This window comes from Hypanus sabinus, chromosome 4, assembly GCF_030144855.1.
Source record: "Hypanus sabinus isolate sHypSab1 chromosome 4, sHypSab1.hap1, whole genome shotgun sequence".
In the NCBI taxonomy this organism is placed as follows: domain Eukaryota; kingdom Metazoa; phylum Chordata; class Chondrichthyes; order Myliobatiformes; family Dasyatidae; genus Hypanus; species Hypanus sabinus.
The window spans coordinates 73,250,422-73,276,361 of record NC_082709.1 but is presented as its reverse complement, the minus strand read 5'-3'; the positions used below and the strand labels follow the sequence as shown (position 1 = coordinate 73,276,361).

The following is a 25,940-nucleotide window of genomic DNA, read 5'->3' as shown; positions in this document are numbered from 1 at the left end:
TAAGTTCTTTATACAGAGAAAGATGGAACACCCTGCCAAGGGTGGTGGTAGAGGCAGATACATTTGGGCCATTTAAGAAACTCTTCGTTATGCACATGGATGATAGAAAAATGGAGGGTAATGAAAAAGGGAAGAATTAGAATGATCTTGGAGTAGGTTAAAAGATAGCCACATTATTCTGGGCCAAAGGGCCTGTACTGTGCTGTAATATTTTATGTTCTGTGTTCAGCTACAAAGAAAAGGCAGTACAGGTAGATAATAAGGTGCAGGATCATAATGAAGTAGATTGTGAGGTCAAGAGTCCATCTTTTGTGCTGAGCAACCTTTTAATATTCTTAATAGTGGGACAGAAGCTGTCCTTGGACCTGGTGGTATATGCTTTCAGGCTTTTGTATCATCTGCTTGATGGGAATAGGAAGAATAGATAATACCCAGGGTGGGTAGGATCTTTGATAATACTGGCTGCTTTACTGAGGCAGCAACAAGTATAGAATCCAGAGTATGAGTCTAGTGTAACTCCATGCTTTCTTGCAGTCACAGATAGTGGTTGCCAATCCAAGGCATGATAATCTCTCTTTGGCCTTCTGAGGAAGTAGAGGTGTTGGCAAGTTTTCTTGGCCGTGGTTGGACCAGGCCAGACTATGGATTAGCAAGGCTCACTGCTGGAAGTTTACATGAAGGTCAAAAACCAGTCACCAAAGAATCTAAATTACCAACTTAAGGAGGAGATAAAGCTGACCTTAAAGAGCTGGAACATGTCTTTTGTTAGTGGCATTTCAAATCATCATGGGCTCGAAATTGTGTTGGACTTTGTTAATGCGATCAGAAATCCTGGACAATTATGTGATGGCCACTGCTGCAAAGTTTCAACCTTATTGCTGAGGTTATATGTGCTACAAGAGCCTTGGGTTTCACATCAGCAGGTTCAGGAACAGTTATTATCCTACAAACATCAGGCTGCTGAACCAGTGTGGATAACTTCTCTCACCTCAGCACTGAACTGATTCCACAACTTATGGACTCACTTTCAAGGACTTTACAGCACATGTTCTGAATTTTATTATTGTTATTATTTTTGTATTTGCCCATTGGTCGTTGTCTTTGTGTGTGGTTTTTCAGTGAGTCTGTTGTGTTTCTTTGTACCTACTGTGAATGCCCACAAGTAAGAATGAATCTCATGGTGACCTTCTTTATTCTTTGATGATAATTTTACTTTGATTTTTGAACTTTGAATGTGAATCATTGAAATTCCAGCCAGTAGAATATTCAATATATTCCTGAGATGTGGATCACTTTATATTTCTTTGCTACAAATCTGAGCTACCAATTTGAACCCAAAATATCTCTTCAGATACATCACTCCTGTGGAAATAACATTAATTGCAGACCAGTGCTTCATTTGCACAGAGGGAAAGGCCTCTTACAGGGTGAGTGTTGCATTAAGCATATACAACATATCTAAGTAAGATTGTAAAAGAATGACAGCTCTTTCATCCTAATTGTTGCCACGGAGACCAGCTTGTCACCACCTTATTTTTCTTTAGATCCAATCTGAGAGTTACGGTGGTGCGTCATCTGTCTGAGGCCGTGACTCATACCAACCCTTACGTAGGGTTGGAAGTGCGAGGCTTCCCGTGCTCCTCCTGCTCCTCCCTTCTGTCTCATTCTCTCGATCTCACCAGTCTCTCTTCCTTCCACCCACCCACTTCAAGTTGACATGTTTATGTAATGTTGGATATATTGCCTTTAGAACGAGACTTAGTTGCTCATCTCCTTCCCAGATGGGCACAGAAGCCCATGTAGCCTCTCCTGTGTAAAGAACAGGAGAGGGTACCTTGAATCATGGCCTGTGTTAATGTGGGTCCCTTCTATATGCAGCCTGACCAGCCCATGTCCCATATTGAAATGGGCACTTTGCCTCATGATTCCTCCAAGACCAGTTAAAAAGAAATTGGGGATGGCCAGATGTGTTGAAAAAAGCTGGTTTTAAAAAAATCAATTGTTTCTTTTTGTCTGTGCAAGAGCATGTTGAGGTCACTCCATGTAGATCTGCCTTTGTCCACCGTCAATCTGTCAGATGCCGAAAATGCAAAGGGCTGTGTTCAGTAAATAGCTTCACTGCAGCAGTACATTGAGGAATGTAGGCAGAGGACTCAGCAGATTCGCAGCACGTTTGGAATCGCAAAGATTAATGTTAGCTTGAATTTCTTGTTTGCAGTCCAAAAATCCTTGAGTGTAAACATGAGCCAATTGTCAGGGCTATCACATGATGGTAACCAATGAGATTTGTATTTTGGTTTCGAAAATAGTTGCATTTTTTTCTGTACGTGGAAATTCCAGACATGACAGGTTTTACTGGTTTGTTTCATCACTGGGACGTGGTCTGTAGCCACATAAAGCTCTTGGATCTCTCTACCTCACTTGAAGGTCAGTTGGATATTTTGTTTGTGGGAAGATTACAACAGAGTTCTGCCTAATTCTGTCCACACCTGGCAGCAGCAGTGTGAATTCACATCTTTTCTCACTAGATTGGGATGATTGTAGGAAGTGCTAGATGTGATAACAAGAGCAATCTGCATTTATTTGGCACCAATAATTTCAGCCTTTATTGCAATTTCAGTAACTTGAATATATCCTGAAATCCAAGTCAGGTTTGTTACCATATGCACAAGTACATGTATACACGGGCAGTGGGAATGTACCTGCTGCAGCAACACAGACACTCAGCGTCATGCAAGCAGCATTCACAGAAAAATATAAACATAATTATATGTAATTTTTGCAAGAAAAACACAATTAGAACAACATAGTCCCATTTTAGAGCAAAGGGATAAAAATTGTTGTCGTGCTGTGGTTATTTTGTGTAGGTCGTGGAGAACCAAATGGTTGGAGGGAAGTAGTTGTTTTGAACATGGTGGTGTGGGGATCCAGGCTTCTGTACCTCCGATGGTAGTTGTGAGAAAATGGTGTGAAGGTGGTGGAAATCTTTGATGGATGTTGCCCTGAGGCAGTCCCTCCTGTATATACCGATAGTGGGGAAAGATGCACTGTGTTTGAGTCCACTACTCTCTGCAGCTCTTTGCATTCCTGTGTATTTGAATTATAGTGCCAGACCATAAGAAATAGGAGCAGAACTAGGCCACACACACACACACAAAATGCTGGAGGAACTCAGCAGGACTGGAGAAAAAAAAGATGAGTAGATCTAAAAGGTGGGGAGGGGGAGGGATGAAATAAATATTTGGGAGGTTGATTGGTGAAAGAGATACAGGGCTGGAGAAGGGGGGTGTCCAATAGGAGAGGACAGAAGGCCATGGAAGAAAGAAAAGGGGGCAGGAACACCAGAGGGAGGCAATGGGCAGGCAAGGAGATAAGGTGAGAGAGAGGAAAGGGGATGGGAATGGTGAAGTAGGGGGGCCATTACTGGAAGTTTGAGAAATCAACGTTCATGCCATCAGGTTGGAGGCTACCGAGGTTGAATATAAGGTGTTGTTCCTCCATTCTGAGTGTGGCCTCTTCGCGACAATAGAGGAGGCCATGGATAGACATATCAGAATGGGAAGTATAATTAAAATGGGTGGCCACTGAGAGCTTCTGGGCCACCATTTGATCATGGCTGATGTACTTTCCCTCTCAACATTCTCATGCTTTCTCCCTGTAACCTACAATGCTTTTACTAATCAAAAACCTACCACCTTAAGTACACTCGATGACTTGGCCTCCACAGCAATGAATTCCATAAATTCACCACCCAGTTAATACTGATAGCATTCTTTTTAATCTCTGTCATAAATAGGTAACCCCTTCTTCTGAAACAATGCCACCTAACTCTAGGTACCCAACTAGGAAATATGCTGATGTCATAAGGCACAGAAGCAGAATTAGGCTATTCAGTCTATTGAGTCTGCATCGCCATTCCATCATGTATGATTTTATTATCCATCTCAACCCCATTCGCCTGCCTTCTTCCATAACCTTCGACACCCATACTGATCAAGAACCTATTAACCAAGAGGAGATAACGTTGCACTGTTGATGAGGGAGGCCATCATTGTAGTAATAAGGGAGGTCCTTCACATGAGGCCCTGTGTGCATGTCTTAGAAATAAAATTCTGTGTCTTAAATATATTTCAGAATCAGGTTTAATGTCAATGTTCTTGCATTGCAATACATAATTTTTAAAAAACTGTGTGATGGGATCCTTAATGATAGGTGTCACCTTCCTGAGGCATCACTCCTTGAAGGTGTCCTGGATGCTGGGCAGGCTAGTGCCCATGATGGAGCTGACTGAATTCATAACTTTCTGCCCCCCTCCATTAACAGACAGTGATACAGCCAGCCAGATTGCTGTCCATTCTATATTTGTAAAAAGTTGAGCCTTTGTTGACGTACCACATCTCCTCAAGCTCCAGATGAAATAAGCCTTCTTTGTAGCTGTGTCAATATGCTGATCTTCAGAGATGTTGACACCCAGGATTTGAAATTCCTCACCCTTTCCACTTCTGTCCCCTTGATGAGGACTGTTGTGTGTGCCCTCGTCTTGCCCGTGCTGGTCCATAATCAATTCTTTGGTCTTGCTGAAAATGAATGCAAGGTCGTTGCTACGGCACCACTCAACCAGCCAATCTATCTTGCTTCTGTACACCTTCTCGTCACCATCTGAAATTCTGCCAGCAATAGTTGTGTCATCAGCAATCTATAGATGGCATTTGAGCTGTGCCTGGCCACACAGTCGTGGGTGTAGAGAGAGTAGAACAGTGGGCTAAGCACACATTGTTGAGGTGCGTCAGTGTTAAGTATCAGTGAGGTGGAGATGTTATTTCTGATCAGCACAGACCATAGTTTTCCAGCGAGGAAGTCGAGGATCCAGTTGCAAAGGGAGGTACCGAGGCCCAGAGTTTGGAGCTTTTGATCAGACTTGTAGGAATGATTGTGTAAATGCTAAACTGCTATCAATGAACATCAGCCTGCGTAGGTACTGGTATTGTCCAGGCGTTCCAAGGCCACGTGAAGAGCCAATGAGATCACATTCACTGTAAACCTATTGTGGCAATAGGCAAGTTGCAGTGGGTCCAGATACTTGCATTGGCAGGAGTTGATTCTAGCTATAACTAACCTCTCAAAGCACCTCATTGCTGTAGATGTGAGTGCTACTGGATTAATGAGGTAGCCTGGAATGCTTTGATAGGACGTGAATTTCACAGATTCACTGGCCCTGGGAGATGCAATTTTTCCCCATCTCCATCCTAAATCTATTCCCCTGAATCTTGGGCTATGTCCCCTAGATCTATTCTCACTTATAAACTTTCCTGTCTATGCCTCGGAATTTAAAGCTACCGATCCCTGCTGTAGACTGGTGAACATTTGTCCTCCTTCACCTTCCTGAAGTCAGTAGTCTATAGTGAAGTGTCCCAAGCTGCTTCTGAAGTGGACAGGGAAAAATAATTTGACACCCAGCCACATATGGGGAGTGCTATCGTTGAAGAGGTAGATTTCAGAGTGGAGAACAAAACATAGTGAATCAGAGAAGTTTAGGCTAGAAGTACCAGTACACAGGGCCTCAGCAATTGAAGACACAGCTGGATGTTGCAAAACTGCACGGGACCAGAAGTGGAGGAAGATTGAAAGCTCAAAGATTTGTAGGGTTATAGAAGGTTATAGAGGTGCTGTAAGATGAGATCATAGGCAGATTTACACTCAGTGGTCACTTTATTAGGTACAGGGGAATAGCTAATAAGGTGGCCACAGGGGTGGTACCCGGTGTGGTCTTCTGCTGCTGTAGTCCATCCACGTCAGGGTTCAATGTGTTGTGCATTCAGAGGTGCTCTTCTGCACACCACTGTTGTAACAGCTGCCTATTTGAGTTACTGTCACCTTCCTGTTAGCTTGTACTGGTCTGGCCACTCTCCTCTGACTTCGCTCATTAACAAGCCGTTTTGCCCACAGAACCTCTGCTCACTGAATGTTTGTCTTGTTTATTGCACCATTCTCTATAAACTGGTATGCATGAAAATCCCTGGAGATCAGCAGCTTCTAAGATACTCAAACCACCCTGTTTGGCGCCATCGATCATTCCATTTCAAAGTCACTTAGATCACTTTTGTTCCCCATTCTGATGTTTGGTCTGAAGAACAACTGAACCTCTTGACCATGTCTACATGCTTTTATGCATTGAGTTGCTGTCACATGATTGGCTGATTAGCTATTTGCATAAATGAGCAGGTGTACCTAATAAAGTGATAACTGAGTGTTTAAGTAAAGAAATGAGGAAGTATGGACCAAGAACTAACAATAAAATAATGGAGAGGAAATACAAAAATCTAAGGCGCAAAGGGATTTGGGTGTCCTTGTGCAGGATTTCCTAAAAGGTTAATTTGAAAATTGAGTCAGTGGTGAAGAAGGCAAATGCAATGTTAGCATTCATTTCAAGAGGACTAGAATATAAAAGCAGGAATATAATGTTGAGACTTTATAAAACACTGCTGAAGCCTCACTTGGAATATTGTGATCAGATCTGAGCCCCTTATCTTAGAAAGGATGTGCTGAAACTGGAGAAGTTTCAAAGGAGATTCACGAAAATTATTCCAGGATTGGCAGCTTGTCGTGAGAAGAACGTTGGATGGCTCTTGCCCTGTATTCACTGGAATCCAGAAGAATGAGGGGTGACCCAATCGAAACCTATCGAATGGTGAAAGGCCTCGATAGAGTGGATGTGGGGAGGATGTTTCCTATGATGGGAGTGTCTAAGACCAGAGGACACAGCCTCAGAATAGAGGGGCGTCCTTTTAGAGTGGAGATGTGGTTGAATTTCTTTAGCCAGAGAATGGTGATTCTTTGGAATTCATTACCACAGGCAGCTCTGGGGACCAAGTCTTTATGTATACAGGCAGTCCCCAGGTTACGTACAAGTTCCGTTCCTGAGTCCGTCTTTAAGTCAGATTTGTATGGAAGTCGGAACAAGTACATCCGGTATTATTTAGCATCAGTTAGTCAAACGTTTGTGTTAGTATATGGTATATATTTTACCTTTCTATGTACATAAAACACAAGAAACGTATGTATTCCAATAATTAAACCACTGTGTCGCTTAGTAATAATTGTAGCTTTCGTCTGGGCAGCATCTTTCACATGCTCCGTTATTCTCACTTTATCTGTTATGCTTTAAAATTGTTCCTATCGTTGACCGATTGTAGACTAATACTTTTCCAATGATCAATGGCGTTTCACCTCTTTCCAAACGCTTTATTATTTCCACTTTATTTTCAATCACGATCGCTTCCCATCAATGGAACAGAAACATTGCGGGTGGCGGGTCCCGACCTGCGCCGGCTCCCAAGGTCCGCCAGGTTCAAAGGACCACCACACTGAGACAGGTTAAATGAGACAAGTAGGGGCTGTGCTGGGTTTGGGTATTTGATCCTCCACAATATTCTGCGTGGGAATTTAAACTGGACGTGGCAGTGTTTTTTTTACAAGGTTGAGTTGCGAGCTCGACCTCAACCCAGCGTGGATAGTACGGGAGTCACTGGATCGACATCAAGATCTCAATGTGCCACCAGACGACCGGAACAGTGGCGGGGTGGGGGGGGGGGGGGGTCAGGGTGAATCTTACTACGAAAAATTTAAGCGAAATACAAAGTTAAACACTTAATACAGTGTCAATGGCAACGACTTAAAATGGCGGATAGTGTTGCGATCTGAATTAAAATGGCGGACGGTGTCGTGATCTGACTTAAAATGGTGGACGCCGTTCTGCTTCCTCGGTTCATAAGTACGAGTTGTCCGAAAGTCGGATGTTCGTAACTCGGTGACTTCCTGCGTTTAAGGCAGAGCATGATAGATAGATTCTTGATCGGTCAGGGCATGAAGGGTTGGGGGAGGGGGGGATAAGGCAGGAGCTTGGGGCCAAGAGGAAAAATAGATCAGCCATGATGAAATGGCGGAGCAGACTCAATGGGGCAAATGGCCTAATTCTGCTTCCTTGTCTTATGATCTTATAAATCAAGAATAGTGATAATAATTCTAAAATTGGGACATGTCTGACTCAGCAGTAATCCATCAAGTTTCTTCCCTAATTCCCTGCAACTTTTTCACTACTTTGTTAACTGCAAGCAAGAAGTGCTGAATGGCCGGTCTCTCTCTCTCTCTCTTTCTCTCTCTCTGTCTCTCTCCCCCTCTCTCCCTCTCTCTCCCTCTCTCCCTCTCCCCCTCTCCCTCTTCCTCCCTCCCTCCCCATATCCTGCCAAGAAAGAATAGAAACCACCTAACCACCTTTGCATACAGTATCTCTCAAGACCTCAAGGTAGTCCAAAGTTCATTACTGCCAATAAAGTCTTTTTATCACCTATTCACTGTCGCAATGTGGGAAGCATTGCATCCTGCCAAACCGTAAGGTTTGAAATTTTAGATAGTTCTTTTCAGTTCTGTTCAGGGACACTTTTGATTTCTATTAGATGTTGTCGTAATCTGGTTTGACATATCAGTGAATTGTGTCTGCAAGGTACATGGTGAAGCTATTCTATGATTTGAAATCCACCCATCCTGATTTTGGATGTATTCAGGTGCGGCACCCATGCTGCTTGTTAGAAATGAAGATCTTCTTTCAAGCAAATAAACTGGATTTCGCTTCATTGGAACATTGGGACCACTACATCTTGGCCTGGATAGCGGCTGCCCCAGTTATTCGCAGTTTCATGGAAATAGTTAAAAAAACATCAAAGCAAGACGAACTACAATTTATATATATAAATGAAATACAGAGCAATTGGAACACTAACAATGCTACTACATACTGTTCTATAAAATTGTAGTCAGGAATGTTATTGACGGAGGCGTTCATCCAGTTTACGCCACTGTGTTCTTTTGACTGTAAAAGAACAAAATCAGCGCAGACACCTAATGCAGATAGAGGACTGCCTTCGTACAATGCTTTCGACATTGCATCCTCTGAGCCTTCATTCTCATTGTAACATTCAAGATGATTGTTTATAACCTTCAGATTCTTCATGGTTCCTTGCTGAAGTAATGAAATCGTTTCATTTTCATTCGCGGCCACTTCCAGCATCCCAAAGCCGGAACACTGGAAACCGCAGTGAGCAAAACAGTTCCAAATTGTCTCGCTGCTTTTTGAACACAAAGACGCAACTGACACTATTTAAAAACTGTTCACAGTGTAGAGAAGAACGGCCGCACATGTGCTAATTAGAAGCAGTTTCCTGTCCCAATTAAACGGCCTAGTGACCCAACTGACTGAAGAGTGCCCCGGCTATTTTCTCAATTACACTTTCTTCTTCTAAGAGTTGTTCCCAAATAAGTGGCTGCCCCAATTAACCGATTGCCCAATTAATCCACTGTATTAGATTTCATCATTCACAATGGCACATTATTCAAACCATACATGCAAGTTGAAATGAACTTGCTCTCCAATCTGGATGGTCTCTGTATCTCATATCTTTTATCTTAGCTGATAACTGCCTAATTGTATGTTGGAGATAATTTGAAAAATTCCTGCTGAGATTCATGCTTCTGGAGTGGACTTCCTCAGATCAAACGATTTGGCCAAAATCTTCATTTTCTTTCACACAGTGCCTCATGCCTCGGTTTCTTTGCCACAGTTCCTCAGATGCTTTTGCTTTCCTGGGCTGTTTTACTCACTATCGTGTCACTAACTGGAGTGTTTCATGGACAAGTGGTCTTTTTCCGAGAATTATTAACTGAGACCCAAGTTCTAAATACAAAGTGAATTTTGCATAGTTTCTAGCTGGTTACGGTATAGAGATTTTTCAGTTATATAAAAGAGTAAGAAAGCACTTTGGTCATAAGAGCACAAAACAAAGGAGCAGAGCTAAGCCATTTAGCCCATTGAGTCTGCTCCGCCATTCCTTTGCAGCTGAATTTTTTATCCTTCTCAAGCCTATTCTCCTACCTTCTCTCCCAACCTTTGATGCCCTGACTAATCAAGAACCTATCGATCTCTGCTTTAAATATACTCAATAACTCGATCTCCACAACCATCTGTGGCAATGAATTCCACAGATTCACCTCCCTCTGGCTAAAGAAATTCCTCCTCATCTCTATTCAAAAGGGACATCCTTGTATTCTGAGGCTGTACTCTCTGGTACTAGACTCCTCCACTACTGGAAAAATTGTCTCCACATCTACTCTATCTCGGTCTTTCAAAATTCAATATGTTTCAGTGAGATTCCCCCCTCCCACCATTCTTCTAAACACCAGCGAGTACAGGTCCAGACCCATCAAGTGCTCCTCAAATGTTAACTCTTTAATTTCCAGGATCATTCTCATAAACCTCCTCTGGACCCTGTCCAATGCCAGCACATCCTTTCTCAGATAAAGGGCCCAAAACTGCTTACGAAACTCTAAGCTCAATGCCTTAAAAAGCCTCAGTTTAAAACAGGAAGATTTAATTTCACTCTAGTTTCACCAGTTCCAGTGAAAGGAATTTTACCCAGTATCTAAAACACACAGGAAGCGGCCTAAATATCCTGATTGTGTTTGTTGAGAGGAATGAACTTTGCTCTGACCCACACTGTTTGTACCCTGGTGAAGTTTGATGACAGGGATTGCCTGAATTGGAAATTTCTCTTCTACCGTCTCCTTATGAATAAGGAGAATTAAACAGGCTCCTCTTCCTTTGGCAGTTTGAGATAATGCGATCACCTGATGATTGGGAGCAACCTTTGTACTGCAGCAAAGATCAAGGTATTCTCCAGTGAGTCATGTGTGGCGACTGCGTGCAGTGGGTGAGGTTGTTGTGAGAATTGTGGAATTTTAAGAATCTCCGCTGTGACTCTGGAGTGATTCATCGTAGTACAAGGTGGCTCATGAATGCAGAAGCCTGAGCAGACAGTGCCGCAGGTTAGTCAGTACCCGAAAATGAAAAATGGATATTTCTAATGTGGAAATTTTTTGTAGTGTAATTATAGCAGGAGTGTTTATTCAGACATTGTAGGGGGAGCTATATGTTGTATCCAATAGTTGCACTCCTACCCATGGGTGTGTGTGACGGGGAAATTCTCTCTGTATCTCTCAGGGTGATTCTCCCAAGGTGAAGGGACCGAGTAGAGGCAGCTTTACTTCATGTCTGACTAATACTGTCTTATCCTCTGCGTGAGCTATGGACTTGAGCTCCAACAACTCTCTGTCGACAGGAGCTTTACGCAGTATCTAACCTGATTTCATCTAATACCCTGCCTTGAGAGTGCACGATGGGACAATGTACAGGTAATTTTGTTTCCTATTTAACACATGCTGTCCGTGCCCTGGCAGTGTTTGACAGGACAGCTTTACTCTGTGTGAGCTATACAATGCCTATACACCCTACGTATATCCCTTGCAACACACACAACATGCTGGAGAAGCTCGGCGCCTACGGAAATGAATAAACAGTCGACGTTTCAAGCTGAGACCCTTCTCAAAAAACGGTCTCCAATTGAGACCCTTTTCGAAGAATGGTTCCTCCAGCGTTTTGTGCATGTCGCTTTGGATTTCCATCGTCGGCAGACTTTCTCATGTCTGTGAGATATGCATATCCCTTTTTCTCTTTCAGTAAAGGGTGAATAACAAAACAGTTTAAAGTATTTTCCTGGATGTACTCCAGCCTGAGCGGTGGCCACTAATTCCAGAATTCCCCTCTCCATTGACAACGGGCGTACGATAAATGACAAGACTGTTTACACCAGTAATATACAGAGGAATCGTAGCTCCCTGAACATAGCCACACAAGTTGATTGGGTGGTAAAGAAAGCTTATGATATGTAGCGTAAGAAGTCATGTTATATTTATATAAAACTGATTAAACAATAGACAATAGGTGCAGGAGTAGGCCATTCAGCCCTTTGAGCCAGCACCGCCATTCACTGTGATCATGGCTGATCATCCACAATCATTACCCCGTTCCTGCCTTCTCCCCATATCCCTTGACTCTGCTATCTTTAAGAGCTCTATCTAACTCTTTCTTGAAAACCTCCAGAGAATTAGCCTCCATTGCCTTCTGAGACAGAGCATTCCATAGATCCACAACTCTCTGGGTGAAAAAGTTTTTCCTGAACTCTGTTCTAAATGGCCTACCCCTTATTCTTAAACTGTGGCCTCTGGTTCTGGACTCCCCCAACATCAGGAACATGTTTCCTGCCTCTAGCGTGTCCAATCCCTTAATAATCTTATATGTTTTAATCAGATCCCCTCACATCCTTCTAAATTCCAGTATATACAAGCCCAGTCACTCCAATCTTTCAACATATGACAGTCCCACCATCCTGGGAATCAACCTCATGAACCTACGCTGCACTCCCTCAATAGCAAGAATGTCCTTCCTCAAATTTGGAGACCAAAGCTGAACACAATGCTCCAGGTGTGGTCTCACCAGGGCCCTGTACGACTGCAGAAGGACCTCTTTGCTCCTATACTCATTTCCCCTTGTTATGAATGCCAACATGCCATTAGCTTTCTTCACTGATTAGACCACACTTGGGGTATTGTGTGTAGCTCTGATGACTCCATTACAGGAAGATGAGGAGGCCCTGAGAAAGGTTCGGGAGATTTTTGCCAGGATGCTACCCAAATTAGTGGTTCTGATCTCAAAGTTTGGGGAGACATGGTTTGTTTTCTCTGAAGCACTGGAGACTGAGGGGAGACATGAAAAAAGTTAAGCACAGTGCAAAACTTAGATGGTGACAGAGTCATTTTCCTGGGGTGTAAGTGCCAAATGCTAGAAGTAATACTTCATTTAAGGTGAGAAAGGGAAAGTGTAATGAAGATGGTGAGGCACGGGTTTTTTTGCACAGTAGGTGCTGGAATGAGCTGGTGTAATCGTGTTTACTGTGGCATTTAAGAAGCTTTTAGACAAACACTTGAATAGTGAAGGATTGGATCGATATGGATCACGTGCAGGCAGAAGAGATTTAATTTGGTATTGTTCAGCACGGAAATCTTGAGGCAAAGGGCCTGCTTTAGCACTGTACTGTATTGATGGGTAACCTTGATTGGATGAGGGCTGGCGGTCAGAGAGATGGCCCCATTCCAAATGCCCACTATCTGTTAATAGTTGCCTTGACCAGGCTTGTATCAATCCGTTCTCTGCCGACCTGCCCACTTTGCCTGATCATTCAGTAAAGCAACTACGTTAGCAGTGTTGAGTTGAATTGACTTTACATCCTTCATATACGTGAGGAGTAAAAATCTTTATGTTACATCTCCGTCTAAATGTGCAATTTATAGTAAATTTTTAAAAATAGCATGCACAACAGGACAGTCTATATAACATAGAAATACAGTTGTGTCAGCATGAATTAATCAGTCTGATGGCCTGGTGGAAGAAGCTGTCCCAGAGCCTGTTGGTCCTGGCTTTTATGCTGTGGTACTATTTCCCAAATGCTAGCAGCTGGAACAGTTTGTGGTTGGGGTGACTCGGGTCCCCAATGATCCTTCGGGTCCTTTTTACACACCTGTCTTTGTAAATGTGGGAAGTTCACATCTACCGATGCATTGGGCTGTCCACACCGCTTTGCAGAGTCCTGCAAATGAGGGAAGTGTAGTTCCTGTACCAGGCAGTGATACAGCCTGTCAGCATGCTCTCAATCATGCCCCTATAGAAAGTTCTTAGAATTTGGGGGCCCATACCAAACTTCTTCAACCGTCTGAGGTGAAGGAGACACTGTTGTACTTTTTTTCACCACATAACCGGTATGTACAGACCATGTGAGATCCTCGATGATGTTTATGCCAAGTAGCTTAAAACTGTTCACCCTCTCAACCCCAGATCCACTGATGTCAATGGAGGTTAGCCTGTCTCCGTTCCTCCTCTAGTCCACAACCAACTCCTTGGTCTGCACATGTATGTTTGCAATTTCTTAAGTAGTGAAAAGGCAATGGCTTTGAGCAGAGGTGTTCTGGGAAGGTGCATTACCAGTAGGCTTAAACTCTTGAGGTTTGCTTTCCTAGGGTGTAATGTCTTTGCTTCTGATACAAGCAAACACTGGGACAAGTGTGTCAGCAAGTGCCCATTAATTACAACAGACTCTTCAACCCACGTTGTGTTTAACTTTGTGTTTACTCTGCACCTTAATTCCTTCTTGCTGCTTTAGCTCCATGTATCTAAATAGTCTTAATCAAAAAAGTTATATTTTACAACTTCAGCAAACTGCTCCCTCTCTGCCCCTTTTCTCCCTCCTCCTGATCCACCCAGTTCTTTCTATCCTCACCCTGGACTCCTAGCATCCTATTTCTTTCCCCTCATCTGTCCATAAATTCCACCCTCCTTCCATTGATTTCCTGTCTGCCATTGTTCTTATCTGACACATCTCTCTCTTTATTCCATGCTCCACTTTCCTTTCCTATTTGGTTCTAGCATCCGTAGCCCCTTGTCACACCACCTATCACCTCCCAGCCTCTGTCACTATTCCCACTCTCACCCCTCCTCCATCTTCCTTTCAATCCTCCTCGCTTGGATCCTCCTATCACCTCCCAGCCTCTGTCGCTATTTGCACTCTTTCCACCCCACCTCTCCCTTCTGCTCCTCATTCCTCCTCACCTGGATTCACCTGTCACCTGTCACCTTCTGAGTTTGGGTTTCTCCCCAGATAAACAGCCTCTCCCTGAAATGTTGAACGTCTGTGATGCTGATTGACTCGCTGAGTTCCTCCAGCATCCTGTTTGTTTCCAGCATCTCTGGTCTCCTGAGACTACCAAAATCTTGAGAGCCTCTCAACACCTGGATCCGTAACTTGGGAGAGAATTTCATTTCTCCTTGCTCCAAAAGAATGCTGTTTTCCTTTCCTTCTGCCCCATTTAACTAATGCTTTATTTTTGTAATTTATTTTTTATTGAAGTTCATCATCAAACAAACATTTCCATGAGATGTATTTCAGATGCTGTACATATATATCATATATATGCCACAAATCTCCACATAATATTTATCTGAAGTACACACTTATAAAAAAGAGAGGAAAGAAAGAACAAGTGAAAGGAGAAAATTGTGTGCAAGTAGAAAGTCATCTTTTTCTTTTAACAATATGATTTGTGAGAATAAAATCAGGCCTATGAGGTGTTATGTAAGTTAAACCATTTTTCCCATTATGAATCAAATTGTTCCAACTTATGATTAACAGATGCTGTTATCTTCTCCATTTTGTAAATATCCATTGTAATTTCTATCCATGCATTTAAAGTTGGGCTCTCCTGTGATAACCATTTCCTAGTAAGAGTCTTTTTACCAGTCACCAGCAGTATATTTATTAAATATTTATCTCTTTTCAACCATTCTTGAGGTATATATCCAAAATATGTGGTCTTACTTTCTAAGGGTATTTCACATTTAAAGATGTCTTGTAAGGCATTGTGTATCCCCCTCCAATAGTCTTTGATAACGGGGCTTCCCAGAAAATGTGATAATGGTTTGCATTTTGATTTCCACAATTTCTCCAGCAAACAGGGAGGTTACTGTCATAATGGGATTTCTGAGAGGGTGTAATAAAATACCTTATCATGTTTTTCCATCCAAACTCCCTCCATTTCTGTGAGCTGGTACACTTCCATTGATACCTCCATATTATTGTCCATTCTTCCTCAGATATAATTATCCCTCCTTCCTTCTCCCATTTTGTTTTAATGTATGAAGTTGAATGTGCTTTGATTTGTCAAACCTTTATACACACTTGAAATTATTCTACTACCGTTATCTGAATTATATGCTTTTCTAAATAGCTCTATCAAACATGTACTTGCCTTGGTTACATTTTTAACCCTCCATTTAACGTACTGTCGCATCTGTAAATACCGATGTCTTGTTTTCCTAGTAAGTGTTTCTCTTTAGGCATTTCAAAACTGAATCATGTTCTTTCTTCCATTATATTACAGAGAACTGTTATTCCTTTAGCTGCCCTGTCCTTAAATCTAGCATCCAGTTTATTTGGTGTGAAATCCGAGTCATATGCACACCATTTAAGAATTGCAGTATCTCCCTCCAGTTTATATTCTTTTATAATACTTTTCCATATTTTAAGCGTCCATTTCACCCATGGGTTATCAGTAGTATTTATGTACCTTTGTAGGTTGTTGTCAGTCAAAATTGCCTGTATGGGGATTGGAAGTATCCCCTCCTCAATGTTTTTCTATTGAGCATCATATGATGGTTTGCACCAACTAATCACAGCTCTCAACTGTGCTGCAAAATAGTAATCTCTAAGAGAAGGTAGGCCCCATCCCCCCTTTTCCTTGGCTAATTGTAAAGTTTTGAGACAAACTCTAGTTAACTAATGCTTTAAGCACTTTATTCAGCTAATTCCTCAGCCAGATGTACACAGATACAGATCAATTGCCTCATAGCTTAACCCATGGAGTACATGGACCATTCTCTGTCCACAGTTGCCCAGAGCTACATCAGCCAGGTTCTGTGACAGCTCATGCCTGCAAAGCCAGAGGTAACAATGAGTGAAATGGGTAAACGTTCCATAGTTAGTACTTTGCACTGGGGAGGTGGCTGGGGTGTGGAAAGCGACAAGCATGCAGTGTGGATTTTACACTAAAGCACTCTTCACGTGATTCACGTTCACATCCCACAGCTTTGTATGTTCTCTCCTGTGACCGTGTGGGCTTCCTTCAGCTGCTCCAGTTTCCTCCACATTCCAAAGAAGTACGATTAGGGTTAGTAAATGGAGGTCGTGCCATGTTGGCTCCAGAAGTGTGTCGAACTTGCGGGCTGCCCCCCAGCACAATCCTCACTGATTTGATTTGACACAAGCAACACATTTCACTGTGTTTCAAAGTACATGTGATAATTAAGCTAACTTAATGTTTAGATCTGGATCTTCTACACAGTTTCAGCCAGTTTTAGCTGTGTTGAGGTGTGTGAAACTAGCAAAACTTAGCAGAAGCAGTAGGGACTTTCATAACCACAAGAGGTTCTGCAGATGCTGAAAATCTTGAGCAACACTAGCAAAGTGCTGGAGGAAGTCAGCAGGTCGGGCTGAATCTGTGGAGGGGAATGAACAGTTGATGTTTTGGACCCAGTCTTGATGAAGGGTCTTGGCCCAAAACACTAACTGTTTATAGAATATAGAAATCTACAGCATATTATAGGCCCTTGAGCCCACTATGACCATGTAACCTACTGTAGAAACTGCCTCGAATTACCCTAGCGCAGGGGTCGGTAATGTTTACCACTGAAAGAGCCAATATGGACCCATTTCCCACAGAAAAGAAAACACTGGGAGCCACAAAACCCGTTTGACATTTAAAATGAAATAACACTGCATACAACGGTTTTTTTTTGCCTTTATGCTATGTATAAACAAACTATAATGTGTTGCATTTATGAAATTGATTAACTCCTGCAGAGAAAACGAAATTACATTTCTGCATACAACAAAAACATTTTGAACTCCGAAAAAAAGACGTTGGGTTGAAGGTTACTCCATAGTTAGCCTACCTTGGATCGAAGAATTAAAAGAAAGCGCGCACTGGTGGGTGTCAGGCATTGGCAGTGGTGATGTATATTAATAGCGATAAAAAACACGTTGTAGCGGTGTGCTACACGCAGCGCTAAAATAAAGACACTGCAGTCAAAGGTAACTTTATTCGAACTAAACAGCCTTGATTTAAAGCCTCCCTCAACCCGCCCCCCCCATGGGCGCGGATGCTCCAAAGGACACGTACTCACAAACCCCCGTAGGCTATCTCCCTTAGCCGGAACGGTGGCTAATTGTGAGCCGGTTCGGATGTGCCAGGAAATGGGGTCTCCACAACCTTTTTAGATTGTACAAGATCACCATAATCTTCAAATTTCGAATTACATTTCAAAAACTAACAAACCACGGGGAGCCGCAGCACAGAGATCAAAGAGCCGCATGTGGCTCCGGAGCTGCGGGTTGCCGACCCCTGCCCTAGCGCATAGCCCTCTATCGTTCTAAGCTCCATGTACCATTTAAGAGTCTCTTAAAAGACCCAGCAGTGTATTCCACACTCTGTGTGTGAAAAACCTACCCCTGACATTCTCTCTGTACCTACATCCAAACACCTTAAAGCTATTCCCTCTCGTGTCAGCCATTTCAGCCCTGGGGAAAACCCTCTGTCTATCCACACGATCAATGCCTCTCATCATCTTATACACCTCTATCAGGTCACCTCTCATCCTCCATCACTCCAAGGAGAAAAGGCCAGGTTCAGTCAACCTATTCTCATAAGGCACACTCTCTAATTCAGGCAACATCCTCGTAAATCTCCTCTGCACTCTCACTATAGTATCCACATCCTTCCTGTAGTGAGGTGACCAGAACTGAACACAGTACTCCCAAGTGGGGTCTGACCAAAGTCTTGTATAGCTGTAATATTACCTCACAGCTCTTGAATTCAATCGCACGGTTGATGAATGCCACCACACCATACGCCTTCTTAACAACGCTGTCAACCTGCGTAGCAGCTTTGAGTGTCCTGTGGACACGGACCCCAAGATCTCTCTGTTTATTCCCCTCCTTAGATGTAGCCTGATCGGCTGAGTCTGTTGTGTTCCTCCAACACTTAGTGTGTGTTGCTGTAGGTACTTTCAACCTGTCAGGTACACCCAGGGTGAAGATCGTAGAGAAAACCTTTCCCAGACTATCAGGTTCAAAGGGAGTGTTGGCCTCCTCACGTAGACTTATACAGCAACGGCCCATGTGGACGAGGTTCCCATTTAAGCAAGTCCCATTCCCTGCATTTGGCCCATGTAGCTTGAAACCTTTCCTGTCCTTGTACCTGTCTTTTGAATGTTGTTACTGTACCCACTTTGACCACTTCTGCTGGCAACTCTTTCCACTCCTTCTCTGTGAAGAAGTTACCCCTGAGGCTGTGAACTCACCAGCTGAGTGTGAGACCTCAGAAGGCAGTGGAGGCCAATTCTCTGGATGCTTTCAGGAAAGAGTTAGGTAGAGCTATTAAAGATAGCGGAGTTAAGGGATATGGGGAGAAGGCAGGAATGGGGTACTGATTGTGGATGATCAGCCATGATCGCAGTGAATGGCGGTGCTGGCTAGAAGGGCCGAATGGCCTACTCCTGCACCTACTGTCTATTGAGGCCCGTCTTGCACCTGTGAAAGGAAGCCAACTGTAATATGCACGATGAGGTTGTTGATGATGGTTCTAGTGTGTGTAAGGTTGGCTTTGCTGGAGATGATGCCCCTTGTGCTGCCTGTCTTTGCTTTGTGGGTTGCCCAGGACATTAGCTTGTGATGGTTGGCATGGGTCAGAAAGACAGATATGTTGGTGATGAAGCTCAGAGCAAAAGAGCTATCCTGAGATTTAATTCTTTGCCTTCTCGTTCTTGATTCCCCAGCCCTGAGAAGTAGACTGTGGGCATTCACCCTATCTATACCCGTTATGTTTATACACAGCTCGATAAGATCACCTCGCAGGCTCTCACAGTCATTGAGTGAAGTCCTAGTATGCCGAACCTCTCTCTAACCAAGGACGTGCTTCTGGTAATATGCTCATAAATCTCCACTGCACTCTTTCCATCTTAATGATATCTTTCCTATGATAGGGTGACTAAAGCTGTAACAATTCTCCAGCACTGCCTGGGTCAGAGGGCTGTGTATAAGGAGAGTTTTGACAAATAGGTTGTTTTCTCTGGAAGCTGAAGGGAGACCTGATAAATTTTTTTAAAGATTGAGATGCATAGATAGAGCAGACAGCCAGTATCTTTTTCCCCAGGGTTGAAATGTCTAATTTAAGCTTCAAGGTTGTTGTCATTCTTGGGTGTAAAGGAAAACAAAATGATTGTTACTCTGGATCCAATGCAGCATAAAAAATGAATGAACATAACAAAATTTAAAAAACAAAAAATATATAAAAGCAATCCTATAAAACACAATGTGCAAGTAACTGTTATTAGAGGGGACTGATTGTGTACATAAGGTGATGCAAGGTGATATGGTGGGTGGGTTAATAGGTGGAGGAGTTGATCAGCCTGATGGCATCAGAAGGCGTGCATTTAAAGCGAGAGGTGGTATTAGCGGGCATGAATTTAAGGTAAGAGAGGGTAAGTTTAAAGGAGGGGTATAAGGTAAGATTTCTTTAACACACAGTCGCGGGTGCCTGGAATGTGCTGCCAGGAGAGGTAGTGGAGTCAAATACAATTGAGGCATTTTAATAGGCTTTTGGATAGGCAAATGAGTATGTAGAGAATGGAGGGATAAGGACACTGTGTAGGTAGGAGGGATTAGTTAGGCATTTAATGTCTGGTTTAATTAGCACAGCTTTGTCAGCTGAAGGTCCTGTTCCTGTGCTATCCTGCTCCGTGGTCAATGAAGTGTACAGAATAATACATGGGATACAGGGAGCTCTGACAAATGGCGTGTCCCATTTTTACCGAGCTGAGAAGAAAATGCAAGGTTATTGAATGCACTCCACAAATTTCCCAAACACTGATCACAAAACAACCTTCCACAATCACCCTGTTTCCATGTTACCAAGCCACTATTAAATCCATCTTGCCATGAATCTTTCAGTCTGGTGTTGGTAGTATCGAGCATTGTTGTCCTCCCAGCGTCTGACTCCATTGTATCTTGTTGTTCTACTGTGATTGTGCACAAGAAAAGTATAGAGTGTGATGAATATACGTACTTTGATAACACACTCAGTGGTCACTTTATTGGGTATACCTGTACTCGTTAATGCAAATATCTAATCAGCCAATCATGTGGCAGCAAATCATTGCATAAAAGCATGCAGACGTGGTCAAGAGGTTCAGTTATTGTTCAGAGCAAACATCAGAATGGGGAAGAAATGTAACTTTGACCATGGAACGGTTGTTGGTGTCAGATGGGGTGATTTGAGTATCTCAGAAATTGCTGATTTCCTGGGAGTCTCTTGAGTTTACAGAGAATGGTGCAAAAGACAAATAAAATCCAGTAAGTGGCTGTTCTGTGGGCGAAAATGCCTTGTTAATGAGAGAGGTCAGAAGAGAAAGGCCAGAATGTTTCAAACTGACAGGAAGACGACTGTAACTCAAACAAACAGACATTACAACAGTGTTGTGTAGAAGAGCATCTCTGAATGTACAACATGTCAAATCCTGATGTGGATGGGCTACAGCAGCAGAAGACCACGCTGAGTTCCACTCCTGTACCTAATAATCCATGTACGTGATAGTGGACAACGTTCTATATTCACTGTCCTATTATGGGTTACAATAATCTTCCGAGAGTTGGGAAGTCTTCATTCAGTAAAACCATGATGCATGTCACCCAGTCATCCTGTGACACTCTCACCAGTACTCCACATCACTCCAGTTAGTTTAGCTGTCTTGCCTTGGCTTTTAGCACAAAAGAAACAAAAAGAATTAGAATAAAATTGTTTGGTGTTTGGTTTTATAAATATTAAGTAACAGGTCCTCTTGCAAGTGTTAGATGAACACTTGAAATGCAGTGATGTGATTGACTTTGGGCTGAATTTTGGAGAAGGGGGATTCTTGCAGATTAATTGATAGCCAGCATAGACATAGTGGGCTGAATGGCCTATTTCTGGGTATGCTTGGCATATTTTACTGCCCATGAATAAATCTTACAGTACATCTTCACAGTGTTCCATAATGTATACATGCTAGATACATTTTTCCAATCCATTGTCAGTTCTTTAGGCTAATTATTCCCTGATCGCTTCATGCAATCAGCTGCTGTATTCGGTGACCTTGGCTTTTGCCTGTTACAGAGGATTACACATTACATTTGTCCTAATGTTCTCAGGGTCTGGCTGGAATATGTTCACAACTTTAATACGCTTCTTGCTCATGACACCGTCTGGCCAATTGTTTATCTTCCCAAGCTGGAGTGATTAGCAGCTGTGTCAATATTCATATTAATACCTTGATTATTAATCTTTAATTTTGAAATCACTATTTTTAAATCTGTACTGGTGGCATGCCTTTTATTTAAAATAATTTTCTTGCATGCTACATCCTTTGGTGTTACATAACTTCCCATGTGACTTATTTTGCTGCTTTGCCTTGCTGAACACCCGTGCATTCGGAGTCTATCTCTGTGCTTGCTTTATACAGCTGTTCAACAGTATAGCAACCAGCAGGCCCTTCAGCCCACAGTTTTAGTGCTGACCATAATGCCAATTTAAACTGTACTTCTGCCTACACATGGGTCAAAACCTCAGTTCACATGGCTGTCAGGTTCAGATTAGTCTAATGTCATTTTTCGCAGGCTGCAATGCAATCCCTGATCCCATGAAGCATTATCAACATGTCTCAGTGCCTCCTAAGCATCACTGGTACGCTTCCTACCTCCCTCAGCAGCAAGTACCAGTCACCTACCCCTTTGTACAGAATTGTGAAGTTACACGCAGGCCCATGTGCTCACCGTGAAGCGATCTTGCTGCGCTAAGCTGCTGCAGTTATATCGAATAACTCCCAGAACAGGAGTAGCAGAACTTCCTGCTAGCCCCACTTTTCAGGCCGCTCACGGAACCTGGACTTTGTGTTGGAGCTCCTGTTGGTCGGTCCTGTGCAGCAAATCGATCTTGAATCCACCATGCCCGGAAACCTGTGCGTTCATCCTGTTTGGCTGCATTTGCTGCATAGCTTTTTGAGGCCTTGTTGGCTCAAATGCTTCTTTGATGCTCTGAGAGTACTTGACTCCAGCACGTCCCTGGGCAGCATGTTCCAACATTTTATACTTTGTGTTAGCGTGAACTCCTTGCTTTTTCAGAAATGATGCTCATGCACGTTTGGGCAGCAACACCTCTAGTGTCTTACAGTGGTTATATACTCACCAGATAAGCTGCATGCAAACAGCCTGCAGCTCACAATCAGTACTCACGGAGGCTGCGATGCCTTACAGATTTTTTTGGGGACGACTGTGTCGTCCCTAATTGTATCCCCTGATCTTTGATCGTGGACTCCAAACCAGTAGCTGCATGATCTCTGGCTTGTGGTTGTAACTTGGTTAATAGGCCACCCAGAGGCACTGGTAGGTTTGTCTACATCATTAAATACCGGGTCCCGATTCTATTAACAGAATCATTTCCTGTCATTTGCTTATGGCCTTGTTCCAAATACTTTCACCTTTGCCCTCAGTTAGGCTATTTGCCCTAAAGGTTTTCCACCCATTCTATGCATGAATTTCAGTACTATTGGCCGAGACACCTAGTAATGCAGATCTGGTCATTTTTGTGGAGCTGGGCACTTGACAAGTTACTGGGCTTGCCTTTTCATTCACAGCCAGATTTGCAGACACCACACGCAGAATGCTGGAGGAGCTCAGCAAGCTGGGCAGCACCTGGTGAAGAATCTCGGCCCAAAACATGGTCTGTTTATTCCTTCCCAGAGATACTGCCTGACCTGCTGAGTTCCTCCAGCACTGTGTGAGTTGCTCAAGATTTACAGTGTAAGCAGAACCTCTAATATTTCATATTTGCAGGCACTACTCTTCGGTTCTCTCCCGGTTCTTGAGCCTGCACCTCTGACTCGCCCTACCAATGCAGTCATGTGGTCACTCGATGACCTTAGCAACCTCAGTACTTTTGATAGCTGTGATCCTTTGCTCTCCTATCCAGGACGTGTGTTCAGTGAGTTCTCCCTCTCAATGAAGCCCATTGCGTGGTATGTTTGCTTTATTTAAAGGTTTGTCTCAGATTGACCTGTATGCCCAGTAATTACCATAAACTCCCTTGCATATGTTGCCATATGCTGCTGGCAGAGTCAAAGGGAAAGGAGTAAAGGAGAATTTTACTCATGGAAATCAAATTTAATATAAACATAAGAAAGCAGGAACAGGAGAAGACATTCAGTCCCTCTTAACAGCCCAATATTGGTGGAAGACACTGTGGCCCAGTGGGTAAACCACACTGCCTTCCAGCACCAGAGACCCGGGTTCAACCTTTGGTGCTATCTGCGCAGAGTTTGCATGCTCCCCCAGTGACTGTATGGCTTTCTGCTGGGCGCTCCTGTTTCCTCACACGTCCCAGGGACGTGTGGATCAGTAGGTTAGTTGGCTGCTAGAAATCCCCCTCAAGCATGCAGGTGAGTGAATCTGGGGTGGGAGTCGATAGAATGTGGGGAGATTGAGATTAAGGTAGCATTCGTGTTAACAGTTGGACAGTGGGCCTAAAGGCCTGTCTCCATGTTGTGACTCTTTACGAGGATGATTCTGGGAATGAAAGGGTTATCATATGAGGAACGTTTGATGGCTCTGGGCCTGTACTCACTGGAATTTAGAAGGATGAGGTGGGTCCTCATTGAAACCTTTCAAATGTTGAAAGGCCTAGAAAGAGTAGATGTGGAAAGGATGTTTCCCATGGTGGGGGAGTCTAGGACAAGAGGGCACAGCCTCATGATAGAGGGGCATCCATTTAAAGCAGAGATGCTGAGAAATTTCTTTAGCCAGAGGGTGGTGAAATTGTGGAAATGATTACCACAGCCAGCTGTGGAGGCCAGGGCATTAGGTATATTTAAGGCAGAGCTTGATAGGTTCTTGATTGGACACAGCATCAAAGGTTATGAGGAGAAGGCTGGGGAGTGGGGCCGAGAGGAAAAAAATATAGTTCAGCCATGATTGAATGGTGGAGCAGACTCAATGGGCTAAAATGTTCCTATGTCTTACAGCCTTATGGTTTATTAATTTAGGACAGCTTCTGTCCTGCTCTTATCAGACTCATGAACAGAATCCTTGTACGTTACAGACGAATTCTTGATCTCTCAGTCTACCTATGAAGTCTGTAACTTCATACTTTCTACCTATACTGCTCTTTACAACTCATCTATTCAATATTATTTATTACTTTTAATTATTATTTTTTGTTTTATATTTGCGCAGTGTGTCTTTTGCACAATGGTTGTTTGACCATCTTTGTGTGTAGTTTTCATTGATTCTATTGTATTTCTTTGTTCTACTATGAATGCCTGCAAGAGAGTGAGTCTCAGGATAGTACATTGTGACATAAAGGTACTTTGATTTAAAAAAATTACCCCAGGCTTTTTCGACAGCTCCAACACTTGTTCTGTGTTCTGTTTTTACACCTTGATGTACTTGTGTATGGCTTGATCTGCCTAAAAGGAATACAGACAAAAGCTTTCCACTGTATATCCATACATGTGAGAGCAATAATCAATGCCAAACCATAGCTGAACTGCTCCAGGCTTCATCTTTCGTGTATCATTTCCCCAAAGCCCTCAACCCAATTCCCTGTTCTCTCAAGATTTTACCTAGTTCCTTTTTAAGTAGCCACAATGGTCTAACTCTGCAACCCTTGGGGTCGAGAACTCCAGAGATTTGCCCTCCCCCCATGAGAAGATGTTCTTCTATTTACCACTGGCTCCTGAAGGTTATGAATGTAGCAATATCTTGGGTGATAACTGTAGTAGGAAGTTGCACTTGTAAATTTGTGGCAGCATGCTTGTACAAAATTTGCTAACTCTTGGAGTTTCATTCATCCCATCTCGTGTCTCTAACCGCTTCGGCCTACTGTCGTTAATTCCCTTGTGGAACACAACCCTTTCAAATATTTACCAAGCAAATAGAATCTGCATTGCCCATCTGGATGAGCTTTGACTGTCAAACAGCCTTTTCCCATCAGTGGCCTCTTTATTAGGTACCTCCTGTAATTAATAAAGTTGCCTCTGATTGTATGCTCATGGTCTGCTGCTCTAGCCCATCCACTTCAAGGCACAACGTGTTGTGTTCAGAAATGCCGTTCTGCACACCACTGTTGTATTGTGTGGTTATTTGAGTTACTGTCACCTTCCTGTCAGCTTGAACCAGTCTGGCCAATCCCCTCTGACCTCTCATTACCGAGGTATTTTCACCCACAGAACTGATGCTCACTGATTATATTTTTTGTTTTTTTGCACCATTCCCTGTAAACTCCAGAGATTATTATAGGTGAAAACCCCAGATCAGCAGTTCTGTGATACTCAAACCACCCCATCTGGCACCAACAATCAG

General features: G+C 43.1%; 1 protein-coding gene across 5 annotated transcripts in view; it reads left to right on the top strand.

Moving 5' to 3' along the window:
- The window catches only part of LOC132392876 (mitogen-activated protein kinase kinase kinase 13-like), a 188,058-nt gene that overhangs the window by 91,388 nt on the left and 70,730 nt on the right, over positions 1-25,940 (top strand). Inside the window, exon 1 of one of the 5 annotated variants that reach the window (XM_059967388.1) lies at positions 10,759-10,875. The exons of 3 other annotated variants lie outside the window; for them this stretch is intronic. The gene's annotated coding sequence lies outside the window, so the exon portion shown is untranslated. Of the gene's footprint in view, positions 1-10,758; positions 10,876-11,050; positions 11,242-25,940 lie in introns of those variants that run through there. One more of the 5 variants, XM_059967387.1, reaches the window with a different exon arrangement.